Source organism: Rhyacophila brunnea, unplaced genomic scaffold, assembly GCF_057557595.1.
Source record: "Rhyacophila brunnea isolate RB1 unplaced genomic scaffold, BYU_Rbru_1.0 scaffold_10, whole genome shotgun sequence".
NCBI classification, from domain to species: domain Eukaryota; kingdom Metazoa; phylum Arthropoda; class Insecta; order Trichoptera; family Rhyacophilidae; genus Rhyacophila; species Rhyacophila brunnea.
The window spans coordinates 34,263,290-34,279,827 of NW_028232752.1; the positions used below are offsets into that span (position 1 = coordinate 34,263,290).

The 16,538-nt window shown below is 28.9% G+C and overlaps 1 protein-coding gene across 4 annotated transcripts in view; it reads left to right on the top strand.

The window, feature by feature from the left end:
• LOC147079119 (angiotensin-converting enzyme-like) overlaps positions 1-16,538 on the top strand; it is a 62,446-nt gene that overhangs the window by 28,184 nt on the left and 17,724 nt on the right. For 2 of the 4 annotated variants that reach the window (XM_085953471.1, XM_085953474.1), the window contains exon 1: positions 9,553-9,629. The exons of 1 other annotated variant lie outside the window; for it this stretch is intronic. The gene's annotated coding sequence lies outside the window, so the exon portion shown is untranslated. Of the gene's footprint in view, positions 1-2,392; positions 2,575-9,552; positions 9,630-16,538 lie in introns of those variants that run through there. One more of the 4 variants, XM_085953476.1, reaches the window with a different exon arrangement.

The window sequence follows — 16,538 nt, forward strand, 5'->3', positions numbered from 1 at the left end:
AAGATGTAATGGATCTAAAAAAAACCATAATAGTGCCCGTTAGCGCTTACGATCATCCTTTTAATTTCATTGCCCATGTCCTCATCACATAACATAATTCATATTGGAGTTTTTTTTTATTTCTTACTAAAACTTTATTGTATTTTTCTCTTCATCCATCTCAATACTTACATCTCCATTTTAGTCTCTGTCCATCCAGAAGATATTTAATTATCCTGATTAGTTATAGATAATGTAACACCTCTTTTATTAACCCTATAGTTATATTTCTAACTTCTTTCTGTGCCATATCATAAAATTTTTGTGAAATTTTTCATATTGTTGCTCTAAATAAAAATAGAGTACTCAACTTAAATCAGACTCTGAGATTCTTGACCTAGAACGTTCGTCTTCTGCCAGGGCCTTGCTTACTAGGCATCTCTTCAACGCAGTAGTTAATAGATGCCCACCTCTTGGGTTCGATAGCTTATGTCAATATTCAGGTTATGACTCCATAAAAAAGTACTGGTAAGGCAAACCAGTGTTCAATTCTCATTCCTATGCCAAGGTTAAAATAACTATCACAGAGAAGATAACACATTTAAAAAGAAGCCACTTAGGACTATTTCTGTTATTATTTCATCTTTTCTGATTTTTCTCATTTTTCGTTTCAATCAATCAATAAGTGAACTAAACAGAAGGATTTACAAAATTCAGATAAATGTTTTAAAATAATAAATCTCAAAAATAATTAGTTAATTTTTATCACGTACCTACTGATGGATTCTACTTTGTATAGTTTTTCAGATTGACTTTAAAATGTACAAAAAAAATATTCGGATACTACCAAATATAATCATTTAGTTTTTATTATACTGTGATTATCATTTAAAGCCGCCATTATTTGTACAAGTATGACATAATAATGTTAGGTTTTGCCAATGGCCAAAGTATGGATGCCTGCATTATATTATTATGTTACTTATATTCAGACTCGGCTTGAGAGATTTTACCGCCACGCTGTTCATATATCGTCTCTGTTCTGGCAGAACACACTAACTGGAGAATACTAGTTTTGAGTAATTTGACTTTGAAGTTGTTTAAATGTTTGAAATGGTCAATCATGTGAGTTTATTAAGTAATCGTAAAAAGGATGACTTTAAAATAAAGAATGTTTATCTATTAAAAAGGTTTCCAGACGGTAAAGTTTGAAATAAGGAACATTTTGGTATAACTAACTCAATATGTCATTTTTTCGAATTAGTGTCTTCTGCCAGAACAGTGACGATATATTATCTTATATAAGTAGGCGATCCCTTTAAAAATTTCAGAAATTATTTTTATGATATCCAATGTTTTAAAATAGTTGTGATTTGCTATTTGTGCATTCCTATTGGCCTAGATATGGAATAAAACATACATGAACAAAACAACATGAATTTTATCCAATTATTAGTACCCATTCGAATACCTGGCCTACTAATGGGAAGGGGAATTCGCTAATACTTGCTTTACGTTAGGTGTGAAATATAAACTATACCTACATTGGTTAGAACACAATTAAAATAATACACAATACTATATGGTATTTTTTTTAAATTGCTTTTCAAATTCGGTGTGGATCTTGACTGCATTACGAAAAGGTTTCAAAAGAGGAATGGTTATTAGCTATTTGTTCGACATATAATGTCCATGTTGCAAAAAAAAATAACATGCGGATTCCAAATGCGGAATACAAACCCGCAAACATCGGATTCAGCAGTGGACATTCTGTCACTCGACTACGGATTACAGCACACACTAAGGTAGGGGAACGGATCTGGTATAATGCAATAATTAGTGATGAAGAGACAGTTGTAGAAAATTGAATTTCAAAACAATAACAAAATATAATATGTATTGAAAATACTCTATTACGTGAGAATATTATACTGATTTTTTTTCAATGGTTTCAAATTTGTATAATGTATGTGTCAATTACTTATATGGTATTTGTGTTTTATTCAAATTAATATAATGTCTTGACACCTAAGGCCTTAATAACAAAAACTGACAAATTTTAGTGAATATTGTACCTACAGGCTACAACCAAAAATTATATCGGCAACTTCAATTCAACTGTGAACACATCCGTTCCATTTTTTTACATACAGATTGCTTACAGTTATACAATATATATTGTCTAACTACATTATAATATAAAGAATACATTCCAAAATGAATTAATATAAATAATATAATAAGTATTTAAAAATATATTTAAGTAGAATTTTAAATATTATGATATTAGACTATTTTCATTTTAGTAAAAGATTAATAAGAAAATATTTTTTCAATATTTAGCATCAATTACGCTTGGCCACAATGGATGCTAATTAATACGTTAAGTACGGCCCTGCGTAAACTCATAGACAATATTATTATTGTGGAGTTAAGAGTTAGTTGATGTATGCCGTAGAATGAACTCGTACGTGTGTGACAGAATAGTACAGTGAGTGAATCGCTCACAAATGTCTGTTAAACATCGCCATTGTTTGTTTTTGATACATCTTATCATTTGACAGCCGCCACCATTTTGAGACCATAGACAAAAGAGTGAGTTTCCTTATACTAACAGCTACTTTCAAAATATGATTTGTGAATATATCCAACTAACAAAGCTAATATTATAGTTATATCATGTTCGTTTGTTGATTAATCTTATTATTTATTTGTTTAATATCTAATTTATTAGACAGTGCTAAAAATATAATAATAGTTGTAATAGCCATACCACTATTTTAAAAATTAAACATAAACAGCTGATGAACGATTATTGAATAACTTACATCAGTGTTGTAAAATATGTTCTAATGGTTGATTTAATATTATTATGCTATAAATAAATGATCTATTTTCACAACCCGATAAAAATTGTCCAATATTATAGACAAACGTCGCGTCGACTTTATTATTGTCCCCACTCAGCGCTCAAAATATAAAATTTTACGAGCCGGAGCGCTCGATAATTTTACGAAAATATTACCTAACATTATTATCTAATTGTATTCTATTTAAAAAAAATAAGTGTGTTAGATTTTTTTATTATATGGCATATATCGCTCGGACTGTCAAATTAATATTTTCACGAGACGGAGCGATAATTTTGGGGATGTTACGAACCGGAACGGCGCTCCTGTGCGTTCTGATCCATTTCGAGCCCTGTCCCCACTATAATTTCTACTGTAGAAAATAAATTAGGTTATTATACCTACTAATGGGAAAACCCGTATGGGGAATATTTCGAAACATGACCTGAAGTTTTCAACATATTATATTCCTGGATCTCACTTGTTATTAAGTTATCTAAGCAGTGGAGTGTAGAAAAATTAGATTATCGTTATATTTATTACGTATCAATTCTATATTTATTCTTTCTATCAAAATGCGTTCTTTTTATTTTATTCTTTATCTCGAATTACAAAATATGTTTTTTCATAGAGGTACCTCTTTTCATAGGGTTACCTTAATAATATTCAGTTATATAATAATATAAATACTTATTTAATTCCAATACAACAATTAACCAGTTGAATATACCATTTATTATCGATCATGATTTTTATTAGAAATAAATACAGACTTATAATATTGTAATATTCTCGTTAAAATAATGGTAAGTCCAGTGTCAAAACTGCCAGTGAAAAACTCAATTTCCCATTCGTCGTGAAAATAATGAGTTTTTATCTTATTTTTGGCACTCATTTTCAAACTATTCTCATACTATGAAATGAGTCGAATGCGCGACAGTAGACGGAATTACGCCTCAGTTCAAAGTGTAAGAATTCAAATCTTCTCTTTCTCTTATTCCTGCGGCAAACAGATTGTGAGTGATTTAACACGATTAATGATTTATTCAAAATTCATCCCACAAGCGATATATTGAACATGCTCCATGTATTTAGGTGTAGGTATAGGTTCCTGACAAAATTATTTGTACCTATCGCACACTGCCGCTTCGCCCGTCATCGTGCAAAGAGCATTATCATAATCAAGCCTAGGTTCGTCATCAAATATATTACGATAAAGAGTCTATCCGAAAATCTTCGAATAAGCAAAACAATATTTCAATATATTATTTGACTCACATATTTTCAATATGTAAATAGAGCTATTCTAACATATCACTAAAGTCTAAAATTAATAATAAAAGTGAGAGAAATGATATGTCGTATTCAGACAGGTAATAATTATCCCGGGCTGTCAGGCCTGATATTTTTTAACACTACCACCCATGACCGAGTTAACTGTACTAACAATTATTGTAAATAACCGCTTTATTTATGGAATTTCTCCCAGTGATATCCGTGTTATTTTAGAGCAATAAAAATGACGAAAACGTGATACCGTGCTAACTATTTAGTTTAGAATATAGCTATGCTGGTATGGATCATACTGAAGTTCTTTCTATTAGTTTCTCTCTCTCTAACCATCCCCGGATAACAATCAATAGTATCTACCTATCTAACTTTTGATAATACGCGATATAATAGATCGAGTCCAACTTTCAGTTAGTTCCATAAGGTGTTAAAATTCATATCTAACAACAGTTCATTTAAAATGCATCGACAATGTTGTGTAATCAGTATATTGTATAATATATTAGAAGCCTATTTGCGATCACCGCCATTGTATATTAAATCAATAATTATTGACTATTATCTAGTTATTTAAAAAAAAATAGCCAATTGGTAACTTCTGACAAAGAGACCATCTCATCTGTTCTATAGTAACCAGCCACTGCATTGGATATATTATATTTTAAAGACAATTCGTTATTTACGTTCATTATTACTTCACGTGAATAAAATTTCTAAATTCATCTAATACGCGTTGCAATCAGTGAATACAATAATTAAACATTACTCACATTCAATAATCACGTGATATCTGATAAAGTTGGAGTATTAAAAGAATAATATCATTAAAATATCTGAGGACGTGCCTATTTAAAAGTGTAACAAATAAATGGGAAATTTGACCATTTGCTTGAAAAATCAATAATTACTCGGGTAGGAAAAAATGTACGGACAATATTAAAATATTGGTTTATTTACTGTTTCTGTGGATCTATTCAATACACAAGGCGGTTATAGGCGGCTATCAACGGTGGTTTATCATATTTATGTATTGAGGCGGTTACTTGCTACAATACGTTAAGCGTCTAATCCAGGGGTACCCAACCCAAATCGTTTGGTGGGCAAAAAAAAATATTACTAAGCTTAGGTGGGCCACACATAAAAAAAAAAAAAACAAAGAACTTGTTCAAAATATTTTACTACCTTATAATTAATGTGACACTTGTTTTTATACATTGTTTTATATCTTTTTCATATTGACTGGTAATTAAGCCGACACGCATCGCATTTGATTGGTCGTGTTTTCATCGAGCAACCTACGGCGACACTTCGATTTTACAACATTTAATTTTGAAAACAACGCTTTGCAGTGATATGTAGTCCCAAATGCTGCTGTAATGCACATTGCCAGTCGTTTTAATTTTGAAAATTTATCTACGAGGATATATTTCTGATAAAACTCAAACTTATTCCCTTCGAACATGCACTTTAATTCTATGGTTGATTGCAGTTCTATTAGCTCCATTTGTAAATGGAGTTAAGAAAATTTTAAACATTTCCTCTTACTTTTGCATAAATGCGAATCTGGAATCGAATTCTTTAATTTTTTTTTTTTTTTTTGTGATTTTACCGAGGCTTTGACTGCGAATTCTTTAATTAATTTGATGACTTCATTAGAATATTTAAAAAATCTTTACGGTCACTATTAAGTACGGAGTGTGTGTAGCCGGTATAAGCATAAAAACAGGTAGGTACCAGCACGCAGCACAACAAGAAAATTCTAATTTCACAAAATATAATAGAAATGTGGTAAATTGTATTTAATAATAGACATACTGAGGCAATTAAATACTTAATATAGTCGACGAATGGTAAGTAGTAATAATTTATTATTGAGAATATTATTGAATATAATATATAACTAGATATTGCAAGTTGTGCATTATGTTCAATAACGTTACATTATCTTTGTGTATATTCAGTATTGAATAATAATAAAATATAAAAAATAAATATATTTCTGTTTGCGTTTGTTGACGAATCAGCGCATTAGGCAAATTACTAATTATAATATTAATATTAATTGTAGCTGTACTTGTCATTTTTTGAATTTTTTCATTTTTTATATTAAATGCTTATCAATTGTTTGGCTAAAACGTCGTATTAAAAAAAAGATTTTTAGATTTAAGATGTATAGATAGGTACTTACTTTACCTGAGGTGTTTTCAAAATATGTATGTTCAACATAAATAATGTTACATTTTCAAATCTTGCGAATTATTTATTCAATTAATAAATTAAATAGTTAATTAAAAATATGAAGATTTATTGGAAACAAAAGTTCTATGATTGTTTGAATATGAAATGAATTTATTTGATTAAATAATTATGATATCTGTGAATAAAAACATGTCTATAATGCTTTTTCTACCAAACATTTGAAATGAACTTGTTTATTGATTATTGAGTATTTGTTTCCCGATTGAGCCGAACAAGAGTTGTTTTGAATCAGTGATACAAGACCTTTTTTTATTAGCAGGACCAATTTATTTATATTCTGATTGTTCACGAGTTGCTTAGGTTAAATGTTACAAGTATCGTAGATAATGATGTCTTTAGGTCTCCACCTAAAGTATTAAATCTTAGAACCGGAACTCACAATTTGATTTTCAAATATCCGCTGCACACCAAACTACAGCATGATATAATTCAAAAGCACAGTGTATATCAACGTTAAGTTACAGCACAATTCATATTTAAATACATAATTAATGGGTAAATCATTTTGCCATTTAAAATACCTAGTCTAGTTATTTATTTCGATATGCTAAGAGTTTTCTCCGCCGATTTCAATAGATGGCAGGAAGGACCGCATCTCACAAGGCGCGGGTTGTTCACCTCTGTTTTTAATACGTCAAATATCAAATATTTATTTATTTAAAGAATTACTGTTTTCTACAGTTAAATTGTTGTCTTGTTTTCAACAAGGATTCAGTGTTTTTATAAAAAAAGTGATTGACCGTTTTAAGGAAAAAATATCATTGAAGATTGATAACCTTGATAAAGTAATAGAGATATGCGACACACACTATTATAATAATAGTAAGAATGATTTCTTTAATGCAACAGAAATCTGAAAACAATACTATTCTTGATTCAAAGTCACTTTTAGCTTATTGCAGTATTTTTATTAGATTTTTTATAAGCATTTTTATATGTCGGGTTTTTTAGTTATCGTGTAAATTTAAACAAAAATGTTTGATCAATTCTGCACCATTGTATAATTGTTTTAAATGTGATTATTGTATAGTATGTCAATTGTGATGATGATTTAGGTGGGTACTAATTATAACTATTCAATGTTTAGTAGGTAACTACCTATTTATGTTATTTTAATAAATCAGCCCGCACGGAAGTTAACAAGCGATATTAATCTGTGTCTGCATGTCTTCGTATTGGTATGAGTTACGATTTTTATTTCATTATTTATTTCATTATTTATTTCATTATGTTTGACCCAGACTCCAGAGCAATAACAAACTTCTTTTTCACCACTCCGTACCAGGGCGATATTTTGCCACATTCACACTAAATAAGTTCAGCGGAAGTACGTGGCAACGCAACGCACAGGACCGAGAGAAGTGGAAGCAGATTGAAGAGGCCTTCATCCAGCAGTAGATAGATTTAGGCTGATGATGATGACATAAAAATTAGCCCTAGATATTTATGAAGACATTCGCATTTCAGTAGATTAGTTATTTGTTTTTATTGTCCAAAATAACCAGTTTTTGTTCAGTAAAATGTTAGTAAATTGTTAATTGTAAATCGATAGTAGTATTGGAGCCCACCTGAAGCAAACAAAGCATGTTAGTGACCGTTTTTACTGGCATAAAATATTTAGTCAGGGGAAGATGGAATTTCAAGGTGGTTACGATCCACATCTATGAGAGAACAACCGAGAAGAAGAAGAGTATATTCTAATTGTGATGTTAAGCCTAGTCCAAACCAACATACACAATTGTCCATAATAATAATAATAATTATTATTATTTAACCATGTCCGATCCTAATAAAATCATGTGGGCCTCTACACTCTACAGAGTGGATACTGGATGTATCTATTAACTGATTTTTTTACGAGAAATTGATAAAAAAGACAATACGGTCGTTTTATATTCCGTTGCAGACAGAAAACAAGTGGAAATGTCTTGACAACCAAGCAAGAAGTATAGCCATATTTGGGGAATATTTTCTTCTGTTTCATCGGTGGTAGTAGGGACGCGTAGTTTTGTAAATGTTGTTTTGATTAAAGCGGCCAAATTGGTACGATCGGGACTCTCCAAAATACATTAAAAATATATAAATGTTTGCAGATGTGGACATGAGTTTATTTTATCGGCAATCTTATATGCATCTTGGTCTGAACTATGCATCATAATATAGAATATAGATCAAACTATTTCAGTCTTGTTGTGACTGACTGAAAGTATTACGGACTGTTCAAAATTAAAAAAAAAAGCATTGTATAGTTATATCACAAATACGTTACAAATATATATGTAGGTGTAAGTTACACTGACTTTGTAGTTATATCGAATGATTATTGTTTATTTTATAGTGTAACCGGGCAAATGACCGCGCAGACAATTTAACACGCGAATAATTGAACACGGGGACAGACTCACAAGATTTACTGCGATTTTTAACAAAATTAATAATCACTACACTACAATATAACCATAATTGTGTATTCACCACCGTGTTTTATTACAAATAACGTTTGATAATACGGATTGGAGAGTTTCTTTTAGAATTTTGAAATACAGTCAATAAAATGATTTATACAAGTACATTTTTTATCCATTCCAGAATATTGCCATAGCATAGAATAACCATAAAGTTAATATAGACATCGTAAAACATCTTGGAATAATAAAATGTAATTCAAGTACCCCTCCCCTATTGTCCAAAAGTTAGATTGACTATGCGTGCATTTATTCAAAGAAACCACTAATAATACAACCATTAAATTATTTATAATTTATATTAACTATTATTTTATATTGTTCAATTTTCATACTTTAACATTTTTTAAATTTACAGAAAGTCGGAATTTTAAAAATACTAACAAATTCGATCGCCTAAGCCGAAATTGCCATTTTATTCACTTTATTGCTTTACTAAATGGTTAACTACTATGCATTGTAGTCATAATTATTATTAGTTCATTTGATATAACGTAAATTAATTGTCTGCAGAGAAACGTACGCGGTTTAGGCAATCTCTAAATAAATTATACTGGAGATTTTACTAAAAAAAAAAATAATCTATAAAATAAATTTATTTTTCCTGGAACCGGCAATTAACGAGTTACATAAAATTGACAAAAGTCTGCGTTATTTGTACAATAATATTATCAGGTGTATAAATACGTGAACGCGAATAAAGGCCCAGCACTAGTTATCAGATTGACTACATTATAAGACGTCGATTCGCTAGAAAATTTTCAGTTTGTGTCGTGATCTGTAATTGGTATGTATTCATTTTGAATTGTTAGTAGATCTATCGGTGTAATACTAATAGTTGTGTGTTTGCGTTATAACCACAATATAGTACCAATTAATGACTTTAAAATTGTTATTTCTTAACATTACAGTACAGTGAGAAGCAAAAGTAATCTATTACGATGGTTTCGAAACCTGTTTATGACAATAATAATTGTTTTTATCATTATTGTATTCTTGGGATTGTTTTTAAATAATATACACATCTTTTTTTAAATGCTACTTTTTAATATTTGTTTCATCAAAGATATAAATATATAGCATCTATGATTATATAAAGTTTAACATATATTATGTGCATATAGTAATGCAAAATGTTATGACAAAATATTATGTGGAATTTTCTATTGCGTGAAATTAAACTATTCAATCTTAAAATGTAACGAAATTGATAACGAATTTATACAATTTGTATAACTATTAGTAACGCCAAATATACAGTAGTAGATTAAATAAATAGTTTGAAAACATATTGTTGATAACTTTTGGTACGTCATAAAGTAAAGTTATAATTTCATATAATCGGATATTGTGGATGAGGGTTAACATATTTATTCCTCGTATCGTTTTAAATGGTACAGAATAATATGCATATTCATGGCAAAAATAATGAGTCAGATACAATATTACGTTAGTAAATTTCTCTGTGGAGAGTAAATAAATTAATATTGATTTAATTAGTTACTAGGCCAGAATATTAATGTTTGAAAATGGGAAAAAATAAAAGATTAAAATAATGCATTACTTGGAATATAATAGTTGAAAAAACTTTTCGAGTTCCAGTGAATCCAAGTAGTCAAGACAATGAAATATCATCGTCACCCTAGTTCTAACTCTTTTTAAGTGCGATTTATAAGTTTTGACATGATCTAGTTTGAAATCGGAATCTAAATATATACGAGAGAGTATAATTCCGGGTAGTAAAAACTGATAAAACATGTATACCAAAATAACTCATCTGTGATAACTGATTGCAACTTAAAAAAAGTATTTTCCCTTATTCATCATAGAGTAGTTATTGTAATATATATAAGCCTCTCAGTAATTGATATAAATAGCATATTGTGTGTTATATAATATTATTGTGGGCAAAGTAAAGTAAGATAAATTATAATAGATATATACGTATATTGACTGTTCAAGAAGTGAACTTTTATATTTAATATTTTCAATACGTTTAGAAGAACCGTTATTTTTTTATAGCGATCGCCGAGATATTAAAACAATCTTTAAAATTTACATATTACAACATTAAAATCTAATGATGTTGACAAGGCATTTATAAAACCATTCATGGTATATTATTCTTTAATGGGTTTAGAAACAGTTATGTGAATTTTCGACTACTTTTCATTTCTAGTTTTATCCAGAAATTTATAGCGTATTTTATTTTAAAATATTCAGTCATTCCAATTGTGATTAATTTTTTCATTTTGTGACTCTCAATAGTTATTTTTAATACATATTTAATACATACAAAAATCGATAAATTCAAAAGATATTAGCAATATCTAAGTTTAATTTTATTTTGTTGACATGTATTCAAAGTAAGGGTTCATTACCTAATAAAAATATACATATTGTTTTAATTTGAAAATACACCACAATCGAAAAAAACGCATCCCTAAAATATAAAAATATCATTTACCACGATTATCGAATTGTTTGCATACCGGTTTTTAGAAATATATGCTTTATGCAGTTACGTCTACTACAATAATTATATTTTATTGGGCTTTGAAAAATTGATACAATTGAATTGGAAAATTACTTTTTTAGTAAGTTCTACAATCGATTTTATAGGTTGTACAAAAACACCTTATCAAATCACTCTACTTATTATTATCGCACACAAAATTTATTGTGCTTTTTGTAAATGAGGATTATCAGTGGCATTCACCTCATAGGTGCTGAAGGCACCCGTTTTGGAGTCTAGCTATTTTAGTTGCCTCAGAAGCTCTTTAAAACTGCGAGTTAACGTGTATATTACACATCCCCATTATAAAAAATAATGTTTTTTTTCAGAAAATGTAATATATTATTATATTTATTTGCTCGATCGCCTCAAAATCAGTTTCAATTTAAATCATGGGCCTTGTTATAAAGATAGGGTATTCAAATTTTTAATAACATCTCATTAATACATTCAGATAAGTTTGTTTTTATTTTTAAATTATTGCGAAATTTAATTATAAACTTTGTGCAGTGAACATGACTGATTCTTCTACCACGTTTACCATTAAAATATTCCTTACCTACGTAATTAATATATAGATATATTTTTAAATGAGCCATAATTCAAAATATTAATTTTACTGACGGTATGTCATTGTACCTATATACTTATTTGTATTTTAGGTCTGTGAATATATCCAGTTTTTACATATTTTTGTATTATGAACAGCTTTTATAGAGTAAAGTTATCTGCTGATTAAATTGTATAGAGAAAGAAATCATGTTCCTATTAGATTATGTGAAATTTTCAAAAATATCGCAAATCAAGTTACTATCTAAGTTTTTAAATGACAAAATAATAGTATTGATATAGGCATTATTTGTTAAATTATAACAAAAAATACTCAACGTTTTGAATAATCAAAATATTTTATTATAATTTATAAACAAAACTACCAGTAAATAAATGAATGATTCAACTTATCATTTTAATAAGTATTTAATCAATAAATTAGTAATTTATTAAAATATTATTAATTTGTGCAATATCAATAATGTCGTCTAGTCATTAGTAATAAAAATAAATAATTCATATGATGTAGGGTAATATTATATTATACAATATTATTGTTATTAAAACAATAATATGGATAGGTAGTGGATAGTATGAAACGATAATGCACATAAATACTGTATTTATATGAGTACATACATTTATATCAATATATCCGTGATGATATTTATAATTTGAAATTTCCGTTTAATTTCTTTATACCATAATCTTCTATATATAATCTAATATGTATTCTTATATAATCTAACATGTAAATTCCTCAAGCCTGGGAGTCTTACCACTATTATTGGGCTTCTCGGCCTGTTGTGGTGTTTAATAAAGAAACATATACTTATACAAAAAAATACTAACCGCCATTTTGATAATTTATCATAATATAATGTTATGGTTATGAGATGACAATATGACGGTGATCGAGACAAACTATTTCAATAATTACAAATGTTTTTGAAACAGTAATTATGATCAACGATTATAATATGACTGAAAACGATTAGGTATATTGCATAAGTTATTATGAACTCGTCAGTTGCGACAGTTAAACATTAAATAAGTATTTTTTTATCCAACGCTGAATGTATATAAACAAGATATAAGAATGGTTGATTATTATTAAAGATACTCAGTTTTTTAAAATCTCATTAGAAGAAAATCCAAAAAAAGTTGAACTCACAATTTTTACTGTCCGGTTTAGTGCTCTTATCCATTTAGTTACTGTCCTGTCTCTGACTCGCGCGAGTTATATCTAATATCAACGGTAACTGACGATTTCAAATTTCAGTAATGCTAATGACAATTAACCAATTTCTTAATTGAATCGTGGTAATGATATTAATATAAGTACATGTTCCTATTATTTTATTATTCAATACTGAATATCCATAAGATTTAAGAATGTTACATTCTTATTATTGATAAGATAAAACAAAGAGAGAAGTATAGATATATAAACATACAATTGAATACATGTACCTACGTAATGTTACATACGAGTGTACATCGCAAGCAAGATTTTTGCGAAATATGTTTTTATTGTTCTTCATAGTTTTTCAAATTATGCAAAAGCTACATTAATACAGAAAGTAGACGAGGAATTTTATTCAGTTTCTATTTACTTTTAATTCATTTTCCTCTTAACATAATGATTTTATTGCGGATTGAACATGTCTGAGGCTTTATATACTCGTAAAAATAAAAGTACTCTTAAATATATGCCCAATTAAATCATTATTTACGTGTGCATATTTAAATTTTCATAAAGTATTAAATAACAATAATAATAAATATATATTTTTAAAGTACCTATAATTCACGAACATTTATTTATTTTCGACATAGATTTAATATAACTCAGATAGAGTCATCTCTCAAACTGCCATAAAAAAATGCAACCTTTTAAGTCGTTTTCCTGTCCCGTTCTATACTTTGTCCCGCCCAATCTCGAGTCTCACAGCGACCGTGCTGGACATAATATGCGCCCGGCATGCTAAATCATTAGACAAATTAATAATATTGTCTGTGCTACCCCCTTGATTTTTGATTTACATTCGATAGCGTGGCGCCTAATTGTCCCGTCGCCGAATCGTCCTAGACCTTATTTAGTCATATCAATGATAATATGTTTCGGGGGATGTCTTCTTGAATGTTTCATGATTAGTGATATCTACTCCAGAATACGTGTGGTCCCAACCCATTACCACTTCCCAGCAAGTCAACTCTAGTTAAAATTAACGAGATATTTAGTCATAATCGACAGACCATGTTAACTTATCTGTGCATATAATAAGTACTTCCTGTAGCTTTATATATGGAAATCTTAAACTAAACAATAGACGAACACTCTGTTCACAGCCAAGATATTAATTAATTAATACGACTCCATTTCAACGTTGTCTAACCGACCATTGTGTATATTGTGGGAATCGGAATTTTATATAATACTAATGAGCCGGTATAATGGGAACTCTATTTTTTTGGGTTTTCTAATCCAGTAGGTATTAATTATCATATAAAATGATAAAAATAAAATATTACCATACGTATTTATAATTCTAAATTTTGTATTCTACGAATATATTGTAGCAGCAGTAACAATTTGCACAATTTTTACAAAAATATGACCAGGTAATAAATTCCACTTCTAAGAAAAATACTTGCTTAGTAGTCGAGTAGTATAATAATTATAATCAAAATTATAGATGTCTGATATATCTTGCAAAAAAGAGAAGGCAAGTGTCGTATGACTATAATACAGTCACCACATTTTCACGATAAAAATTATTTGTTTTTTTTTCGTATGTGACGAATTAGTAAAGTTTTTTTATTAGATTTGTTCAGCTGCAAAATCATTCTTCTGGATTAAATTGTAAAATATTATTTAAAGCTTTTCATCCAGTAAATTGTACAGTTTTTTCTTCTTTTCGTAATCAGTTGTGAGGCTTTCTATTTTTTCCTTTCAGATCATACGTATCTAAGATATTGTATTTCTCTGTCACAATTTATTTATAGTATTGTTTAGTTTTTAAACATTTTCAACAAAAGTAAAGTATATATTGACCAAAAAACGTGTCGGGAAATTTATACGCATGTAGTTGGCCATATCACACTTCATAGTTTGCTGTTGGATCAGAATTATATGGCTATACCTATAGCATTAAGATCAAATTCATGCCCAAATATATAGATATGCCACATACAAATATGTGATAAAAACCACCGGAATACAAAAATGGGTAGGAAAGTTAATTATAAATGCAATCATATCGTGTATATTTATATAAAATTGTGCTTAGTACCATGTCGGATCAGTTATTTGATACACATCAATATCAAGTTAATGTTCTTATTGAAACTAATAAAAAAATCAATGCTGTACGGTCATTTCTTTCCGGTAAGACGGTTAACGGTGAACTGTGCAGACGCAAAATATACTACGTACAATTTAAATGTAAACATAATAAGTATAATAGGTATGTGGTCACATCTGTCGTCTACCAACTAAATAACGGATTTTTGAAAAACTAATAATTATTACTAACGGATTTGTTTGAAACTGCTCAGACGTAATATGGTGAGTATTCGCCCTTTATTTTGGCACGGTATCTATTACAAGTATTTATTTTTTACTAAGCCCTCAAGATAAATACTTTTAATAGACAATGTGCTAAAAGGACGGGTGGTCACCGTACGTTATGACGCATTCGACAAATCCGTTGGTAATTATTAGTTTTTCCTGTTATTTAGTTGGTAGACTGCAGACGCGACTATATACACAATATAATATTACGTATTATATATAAGTATAGTTATATAGTAATAACCAAAATATTTATATTCTTGCATCCGATAAGTCGATATTATAATATTTTTGCTATTGTCATATCAGTATACAGCAGAAAATATTTTGAAACCACATAATTTTATGATGATTAGGGCAAATTTAGTCAAATTTGAAGTACATTGCAGACCAATACTAAACAATACTTTGATAGCATATTATGTTAAAATCGAATTTCTGTTAGTACCCTCACGAAAATATTGTAATTTTGAAATAAATTATGATTTTCAAAGTAAATGCACTTGAATAATATAGTTAAACCAATTATTGGACTCTTCGATATGAAAATTTTGATATTTTTTTACATTAGTCGTCTCAATTTTCTATATAGTACCTATTTAATTTTTTTTTTTTATATTTCATTATAATATATTTCAAAAGATTGCAATACTTCTAATGTACATAGTCATAAATAATCCTAAATCGAATTATTCGATTAAGTATGTATTTGTAAAAAATAATTGAAAGTCCACTTTAATTTCTGTGCTGATTAATAAGTTTTTTTATATCTTCTGTGAAATTTCAATTTTGTCACATAGGATGTTTAAACAGCTGAATGACGTTTTGCAAGGGTACGTTTTCTCGACAATACTTATAATACTAGGTTGAATATTAATCACGTAATCGTCATGATGACTTACTCAATATGCAACGATGAGTGTCCAGAGTCACGGAGTCGACCTTGCTTGGACACAAGGCAACCGGTTGACCGATTATATATATTATACGACCATTATTTGCGCCAAAACAATAGAAAGCGTTTTCAGTCAAGGAAACTCGAAGGCCACACG